The sequence below is a fragment of the Mytilus californianus genome, unplaced genomic scaffold, assembly GCF_021869535.1.
Source record: "Mytilus californianus isolate M0D057914Y unplaced genomic scaffold, xbMytCali1.0.p SCAF_6, whole genome shotgun sequence".
Lineage (NCBI taxonomy): Eukaryota > Metazoa > Mollusca > Bivalvia > Mytilida > Mytilidae > Mytilus > Mytilus californianus.
The window spans coordinates 88,217,305-88,224,784 of record NW_026262712.1 but is presented as its reverse complement, the minus strand read 5'-3'; the positions used below and the strand labels follow the sequence as shown (position 1 = coordinate 88,224,784).

Sequence of the window (7,480 nt, the reverse complement as noted above, 5' to 3'; positions counted from 1 at the left end):
ATTTTACAATCTCTTTCATGATATAATTCGGATGGGGGAATTTGGATTTTCATTTCGACTTCATATGACAAGAAATTCTTCTTTGCTGACTCTAATATGTCTTTTTCACGATTTTCACGTTCTTGTTTTACATTTGAGTTGACTTTGTTCCTCACTAAATTTTAGTTCCTTTCGACATAATTAAACATAACACCTCTTGAAGCTTTACGCAAACTATGCACCTGTGCGCCCTCTACAAGACCTTTATAGTCTTACCCCGCGACATCCCTCATTATTTTTCCAGAGGCCATGGAATAGGCAAATTCCTGTTGTTTTTCCCAGATTTTTTTGAAATTCCGAGCCCTAGTTTCAGTTTTTGGACAAAGCGCAACTCGAAACCTTGCGCAAACCAGGCGCCTGTTTCACCTCTACAAGACCTATATAGCTATACCCCGTGAAACTCCACATTATTTTTTTCTCTAGAAGCAATTGAATAGGTGTAATACCACCAATGCATGGTACGTCACATCCGGTTGCATACGAAAATATGTCGAAAAAATATTCCCTTGAATTTGACAGTTGTAGGTAATTAATACATCATTTTATTGCAGTAAAATATTTCTGGGTCATAAACATATACATGTATCTTGGGTATTTCAAAGCATCATTTTTTTTTTATTTTGGGTTTCTGTAGAATATTTTGGAAACTTGAGGTTGCATGGTTACTAAAGCTTGTACACAGGTTATATAAGGGGGAAATTTGATTGGTTAACTGACAGTGATAGTTATTTTCTTATATGCAATGAAATGTTATGTTAATTTTTTAATTTGAAACAAAGATAAATTCTCCACATTTTTTTGAAAACTGCAAATTTAAAAAAAAAAAAACAAACAATGAAGGTATTACACCAATAGGCCAACCCCCTATGTTTTTTCTTTTTTTTTCAAAATTTGAGCCCTAGTTTCAGATTTTTGAACATAGCGCCCTTCGATACCTTGCGCAAGAGATGAGCCTGTTTCTCCTCTACAAGACCTATATAGTCATACCTCGTGACACCCCTCATTATTTTTCTCTAGAAGCCATGGAATAGGCCAACCCCCCTGTTTTTTACATTTTTTTTCAAAATTTTGAGCTCTAGTTTCAGATTTTTGAACATAGCGCCCTTCGATACCTTGCGCAAAAGATGCGCCTGTTTCTCCTCTACAAGACCTATATAGTCATACCCCGTGACACCCCTCATTATTTTTCTGTAGAAGCCATGGAATAGGCCAATCCCCCTGTTTTTACATTTTTTTTTCAAATTATCGCTCTAGTTTCAAATTTTTTAACATAGCGCCCTTCGATACCTTGCGCAAGAGATGCACCTGTTTCTCCTCTACAAGACCTATATAGTCATATCCCGTGACACCCCTCATTATTTTTCTCTAGAAGCCAGGGAATAGACCAAACCCCCTGTTTTTAACAATTTTTTTTTTTTAATTTTGAGCTCTAGTTTCAGATTTTTGAACATAGCGTCCTTCGATACCTTGCGCAAAAGATGCGCCTGTTTCTTCTCTACAAGACCTATATAGTTATACCCCGTGACAACCCTCATTATTTTTCTCTAGAAGCCATGGAATAGGCCAACCTCCCTGTTTTTAACATTTTTTTTTCAAATTTTGAGCTCTAGTTACAGATTTTTGAACATAGCGCCCTCCGATACCTAGCGCAAAAGATGCGCCTGTTTCTCCTCTACAAGACCTATATAGTCATACCCCGTGACACCCCTTATTATTTTTCTCTAGAAGCCATTGAATAGACCAACCATCCTGTTTTTAACAATTTTTTTTTCAGAATTTTGAGCTCTAGTTTCAGATTTTTAAACAAAGCACCTTCCATACCTTGCGCAAAAGAGGCCCCTGTTTCTCTTCTACAAGACCTATATAGTCATACCCCGTGACAACCCTCATTATTTTTCTCTAGAAGCCATGGAATAGACCAACCCCCCCCTATTTTTCACAATTTTTTTTTTAAATTAGAGCTCTAGTTTCAGATTTTTGAACATAGCGCCCTTCAATACCTTGCGCAAAAGATGCGCCTGTTTCTCTTCTACAAGACCTATATAGTCATACCCCGTGACACCCCTCATTATTTTTCTCTAGAAGCCATGGAATAGACCAACCCCCCTGTTTTTAACAATTTTTTTTTTAAATTTAGAGCTCTAGTTTCAGATTTTTGAACATAGCGCCCTTCGATACCTTGCGCAAAAGATGCGCCTGTTTCTCCTCTACAAGACCTATATAGTCATACCCCGTGACACCCATCATTATTTTTCTCTAAAAGACATGGAATAGACCAACCCCCCCTGCTTTTAACAATTTTTTTTTAAATTTTGAGCTCTAGTTTCAGATTTTTGAACATAGCGCCCTTCGATACCTTGCGCGTAAGATGCGCCTGTTTCTTCTCAACAAGACCTATATAGTCATACCCCGTGACACCCCTCATTATTTTTCTGTAGAAGCCATGGAATAGGCCAAACCTCCTGTTTTTACTTTTTTTTTTCAAATTATCGCTCTAGTTTCAAATTTTTGAACATAGCGCCCTTCGATACCTTGCGCAAAAGATGCGCCTGTTTCTCTTCTACAAGACCTATATAGTCATACCCCGTGACACCCCTCATTATTTTTCTCTAGAAGCCATGGAATAGGCCAACCCCCCTGTTTTTAACAATTTTTTTTTTTAAATTTGAGCTCTAGTTTCAGATTTTTGAACATAGCGCCCTTCGATACCTTGCGCTAAAGATGCACCTGTTTCTCCTCTACAAGACCTATATAGTCATACCCCGTAACACCCCTCATTATTTTTCTCTAGAAGCCATGGAATAGGCCAACCGCCCTGTTTTTAACATTTTTTTTCAAAATTTTGAGCTCAGATTTTTGAACATAGTGCCCTTCGATACCTTGCGCAAAAGATGCGCCTGTTTCTTTTCTACAAGACCTATATAGTCATACCCCGTGACACCCATCATTATTTTTCTCTAGAAGCCATTTATAGGCCAACCCCCCTGTTTTTAACAATTTTTTTTTTAAATTTTGAGCTATAGTTTCAGATTTTTGAACATAGCGCCCTTCGATACCTTGCGCAAAAGATGCGCCTGTTTCTCCTCTACAAGACCTATATAGTTATTCCCCGTGACACCCTTCGTTATTTTTCTCTAGAAGCCATGGAACAGACCAAACCCCCTGTTTTTAACAAATTTTTTTTTTAATTTTGAGCTCTAGTTTCAGATTTTTGAACATATCGCCCTTCGATACCTTGCGCAAAAGATGCGCCTGTTTCTCCTCTACAAGACCAATATAGTCATACTCCGTGACACCCCTCATTATTTTTCTCTAGAAGCCATGGAATAGACCAAACCCCCTGTTTTTAACAATTTTTTTTGTTAATTTTGAGCTCTAGTTTCAGATTTTTGAACATAGCGCCCTTCGATACCTTGCGCAAAAGATGTGCCTGTTTCTCCTCTACAAGACCTATATAGTCATACCCCGTGACACCCCTCATTATTTTTCTGTAGAAGCCATGGAATAGACCAACCCCCCTGTTTTTAACATTTTTTTTCAGAATTTTGAGCTCTAGTTTCAGATTTTTAAACAAAGCACCTTCCATACCTTGCGCAAAAGATGCGCCTGTTTCTTTTCTACAAGACCTATATAGTCATACCCCGTGACACCCCTCATTATTTTTCTCTAGAAGCCATGGAATAGACCAACCCCCCTGTTTTTAACAATTTTTTTTCTTAAATTTAGAGCTCTAGTTTCAGATTTTTGAACATAGCGCCTTCGATACCTTGCGCAAAAGATGCGCCTGTTTCTCCTCTACAAGACCTATATAGTCATAACCCGTGACACCCCTCATTATTTTTCTCTAAAAGACATTGAATAGACCAACCCCCCCTGATTTTAACAATTTTTTTTTTAATTTTGAGCTCTAGTTTCAGATTTTTGAACATAGCGCCCTTCGATACCTTGCGCAAAAGATGCGCCTGTTTCTCCTCTACAAGACCTATATAGTCATAACCCGTGACACTCCTCATTATTTTTCTCTAAAAGACATGGAATAGACCAACCAACCCTGATTTTAACAATTTTTTTTTTAATTTTGAGCTCTAGTTTCAGATTTTTGAACATAGCGCCCTTCGATACCTTGCGCAAAAGATGCGCCTGTTTCTTCTCTACAAGACCTATATAGTCATACCCCGTGACACCCCTCATTATTTTTCTGTAGAAGCCATGGAATAGGCCAATCCCCCTGTTTTTACATTTTTTTTTCAAATTATCGCTCTAGTTTCAGATTTTTGAACATAGCGCCCTTCGATACCTTGCGTAAAAGATGCGCCTGTTTCTCCTCTACAAGACCTATATAGTCATACCCCGTGACACCCCTCATTATTTTTCTCTAGAAGCCATGGAATAGGCCAACCCCCCTGTTTTTAACATTTTTTTTTCAAATTTTGAGCTCTAGTTTCAGATTTTTGAACATAGCTCCCATCGATACCTTGCGCAAAAGATGCGCCTGTTTCTCTTCTACAAGACCTATGTAGTCATACCCCGTGACACCCCTCATTATTTTTCTCCAGAAGCCATGGAATAGACAAACCCCCCTGTTTTTAACAATTTTTTTTTTTAATTTTTAGCTCTAGTTTCAGATTTTTCAACATAGCGCCCTTCGATACCTTGCGCAAAAGATGCGCCTGTTTCTCCTCTACAAGACCTATATAGTCATATCCCGTGACACCCCTCATTATTTTTCTCTAGAAGCCAGGGAATAGACCAAACCCCCTGTTTTTAACAATTTTTTTTTTTTAATTTTGAGCTCTAGTTTCAGATTTTTGAACATAGCGTCCTTCGATACCTTGCGCAAAAGATGCACCTGCTTCTCCTCTACAAGACCTATATAGTCACACCCCGTAACACCCCTCATTATTTTTCTCTAGAAGCCATGGAATAGGCAAACCCCCTGTTTTTAACATTTTTTTTCAAAATTTTGAGCTCTAGTTTCAGATTTTTGAACAAAGCGCCTTTCGATACCTTGCGCAAAAGATGCGCCTGTTTCTTCTCTACAAGACCTATATAGTTATACCCCGTGACAACCCTCATTATTTTTCTCTAGAAGCCATGGAATAGGCCAACCTCCCTGTTTTTAACATTTTTTTTTCAAATTTTGAGCTCTAGTTACAGATTTTTGAACATAGCGCCCTCCGATACCTAGCGCAAAAGATGCGCCTGTTTCTCCTCTACAAGACCTATATAGTCATACCCCGTGACACCCCTTATTATTTTTCTCTAGGAGCCATTGAATAGACCAACCATCCTGTTTTTAACAATTTTTTTTTCAGAATTTTGAGCTCTAGTTTCAGATTTTTAAACAAAGCACCTTCCATACCTTGCGCAAAAGATGCGCCTGTTTCTCTTCTACAAGACCTATATAGTCATACCCCGTGACAACCCTCATTATTTTTCTCTAGAAGCCATGGAATAGACCAACCCCCCCTATTTTTCACAATTTTTTTTTTAAATTAGAGCTCTAGTTTCAGATTTTTGAACATAGCGCCCTTCAATACCTTGCGCAAAAGATGCGCCTGTTTCTCTTCTACAAGACCTATATAGTCATACCCCGTGACACCCCTCATTATTTTTCTCTAGAAGCCATGGAATAGACCAACCCCCCTGTTTTTAACAATTTTTTTTTAAATTTAGAGCTCTAGTTTCAGATTTTTGAACGTAGCGCCCTTCGATACCTTGCGCAAAAGATGCGCCTGTTTCTCCTCTACAAGACCTATATAGTCATACCCCGTGACACCCATCATTATTTTTCTCTAAAAGACATGGAATAGACCAACCCCCCCTGCTTTTAACAATTTTTTTTTAAATTTTGAGCTCTAGTTTCAGATTTTTGAACATAGCGCCCTTCGATACCTTGCGCGTAAGATGCGCCTGTTTCTTCTCAACAAGACCTATATAGTCATATCCCGTGACACCCCTCATTATTTTTCTGTAGAAGCCATGGAATAGGCCAATCCTTCGTTTTTACTTTTTTTTTTTTCAAATTATCGCTCTAGTTTCAAATTTTTGAACATAGCGCCCTTCGATACCTTGCGCAAAAGATGCGCCTGTTTCTCTTCTACAAGACCTATATAGTCATACCCCGTGACACCCCTCATTATTTTTCTCTAGAAGCCATGGAATAGGCCAACCCCCCTGTTTTTAACAATTTTTTTTTTTAAATTTGAGCTCTAGTTTCAGATTTTTGAACATAGCGCCCTTCGATACCTTGCGCTAAAGATGCACCTGTTTCTCCTCTACAAGACCTATATAGTCATACCCCGTAACACCCCTCATTATTTTTCTCTAGAAGCCATGGAATAGGCCAACCCCCCTGTTTTTAACATTTTTTTTCAAAATTTTGAGCTCAGATTTTTGAACATAGTGCCCTTCGATACCTTGCGCAAAAGATGCGCCTGTTTCTCCTCTACAAGACCTATATAGTTATACCCCGTGACACCCCTCATTATTTTTCTCTAGAAGCCATGGAATAGACCAAACCCCCTGTTTTTAACAAATTTTTTTTTTAATTTTGAGCTCTAGTTTCAGATTTTTGAACATATCGCCCTTCGATACCTTGCGCAAAAGATGCGCCTGTTTCTCCTCTACAAGACCAATATAGTCATACTCCGTGACACCCCTCATTATTTTTCTCTAGAAGCCATGGAATAGACCAAACCCCCTGTTTTTAACAATTTTTTTTTTAAATTTTGAGCTCTAGTTTCAGATTTTTGAACATAGCGCCCTTCGATACCTTGCGCAAAAGATGCGCCTGTTTCTCTTCTACAAGACCTATATAGTCATACCCCGTGACACCCCTCATTTATTTTCTCTAGAAGCCATGGAATAGGTCAACCCCCCTTTTTTTAACAATTTTTTTCAAATTTTGAGCTCTAGTTTCAGATTTTTGGACATAGCGCTTTTCGATACCTTGCGCAAAAGATGCGCCTGTTTCTCTTTTACAAGACCTATATAGTCATACCCCGTGACACCCCTCATTATTTTTCTGTAGAAGCCATGGAATAGGCCAACCCCCATTTCTGCAAATGTGTATCTTAGTTCAATTAAACAATGACATCAAAGGTGTTGTATTTTACAGGGAAGGACTACTTTTACATACGTTCTAAATGGAAGTGGGTGCATAGGTGGTTTTACAACTACAAATAATCCGTTGACAGATGCAGATTTACTGTGGTACTGAATATTAGCCTAAATAGAGTTGTGACTTGTTTCATCAATGGATGGGATAAATACCATTTCATGATAGAGTTGAAATTGCAATATTTGGACGGAATGTCTGACTTTTTAAATATTTTTCATTTAACGGCCGTTGCTGTCTTATTCATTTTTTCGGTTGTTAGATATATCGCCTTATTGTTCGCTGGCTTATTGTTCGCTAGTTATTGTTCGCTAGCTTCAG

At 38.3% G+C, this 7,480-nt stretch overlaps 1 long non-coding RNA gene across 11 annotated transcripts; it reads right to left on the bottom strand.

The window, feature by feature from the left end:
- Positions 1-931: 931 nt before the first annotated feature.
- On the bottom strand, positions 932-7,480 carry LOC127705161 (uncharacterized). Of its 11 annotated transcripts, none has more exons than XR_007983725.1 (8): positions 6,459-6,905; positions 6,149-6,288; positions 5,580-5,794; positions 4,514-4,870; positions 4,200-4,336; positions 3,666-3,843; positions 2,040-2,255; positions 932-1,151 (listed from the first exon to the last, which is right to left on the bottom strand). It is a non-coding gene; the product is annotated as an uncharacterized LOC127705161 (long non-coding RNA). The 11 variants fall into 11 exon arrangements; XR_007983728.1 differs by lacking the exons at positions 932-1,151; positions 6,459-6,905 and adding exons at positions 1,185-1,505; positions 6,991-7,480; XR_007983720.1 differs by lacking the exon at positions 932-1,151 and adding an exon at positions 1,185-1,505.